Below are 1,519 nucleotides of genomic sequence, written 5' to 3' on the forward strand. Positions count from 1 at the left end.
CATCCGTCCGCAGCAGGAACATCTGTCCGCGCAAACCAATCAATGCTGCCCCCGAGAGCCACACACCTTGGAGCGGCAGCGCCACCAGAAGTTGTCAGTTGCAGATGGGAAGTCAGTGCGTGTCTTTTTATGGAGTTCCTGCAGAACATTCGTCGTGTCTTACAAGTCGTCGTGTGAGATAGAGATAGTGATCGATATACAGACAGTGGCTAGTCTTTATTTGAAACAGGACGGTGAATAGAATATTCGTTGTAAACAAACCCTTCACAGAATGAGATTTTCACTCTGCAGTGGAGTGCGCGCTGTTGTGAAACTTCCTGTCAGATTAAAACTGTGTGCCGGACCGAGACTCGAACTCGGGACCTTTGAACTCGGGACCTTTGCCTTTCGCGGGCTCTACCATTTGAGCAACCCAAGCACGACTCACGCCCCGTCCTCACAGCTTTACTTCTGCCAGTACTTTCGCGGGAGGGGCAAACGTCCCGAGTTCGAGTCTCGGTCCGGCACACAATTTTACTCTGCCAGGAAGTTTCAGATCAGCGCACACTCCGCTGCAGAGTGAAAATATCATTCTGGAAACATCCCCCAGGCTGTGGCTAAGCCATGTCTCCGCAATATCCTTTCTTTCAGGAGTGTTAGTTCTGCAAGATTCGCAGGAGAGCTTCTGTAATGTGTGGAAGGTAGGAGACGAGGTACTGGCAGAAGTACAGCTGTGAGGACGGGGCGTGAGTCGTGCTTGGGTAGCTCAGTTGGTAAGCACTTGCCCGCGAAAGGCAAAGGTCCCGAGTTCGAGTCTCGGTCCGGCACACAGTTTTCATCCGAAAGGAAGTTTCACAAACCCTCCACAGTTGTAAAATACTTTATAGATCTAAGTCTTGCACGACAGAAGTGACTATACACTACCACGGTTTCAGGCTGTTAATTCCATCAGCAGTTATATGTGAAATCTGTCAGCAGTAGGACGTCATGTGCACGCTCTAACAATAACAAGCAAACATCCCAAAATTGCCGCCGGGAAGGCAGCCGTACTGGTCAGACGGGCGCGCTGTATCAGAGTGTGATTGTGTGCATTCCCAGTGGCAATTGTGGGACTAGAAGAATTTTGCCAGGCCGCGGCTAAAAGCCGGAGTTCTTTGCAGCCACCATTTGGGATGTTATATGACTTCCCTCTTTTGGCAGGTTTTTGCCTATTGTCAGCGCATGGACATGACGTCAGATATACTTGATGATGGGACTAACAATGTAAGACCCCGAAACCGTGATAGTGATAGCGACTTCTGTCGTGCAAGATTTCCGTGGTAATGATAGCGACTTCTGGAAAAAACGACATTTTGTCTATGGAGTGCGTGATTGATTATTTTGTAAAAAAATTTTCGTCCATTTATAGACGCAATCACATGTTTATGACAGAGTCATAACCGGTTACGTCCATACAATGATCATCTTCAGATTCTAAAGGGTGCATACACTGAACGCAGGTTCATGCGTTGTCGAACAACGTTGACAACGCATGCATAGA

Source organism: Schistocerca serialis, chromosome 1 (genome assembly GCF_023864345.2).
Source record: "Schistocerca serialis cubense isolate TAMUIC-IGC-003099 chromosome 1, iqSchSeri2.2, whole genome shotgun sequence".
Taxonomy (NCBI): Eukaryota; Metazoa; Arthropoda; class Insecta; order Orthoptera; family Acrididae; genus Schistocerca; species Schistocerca serialis.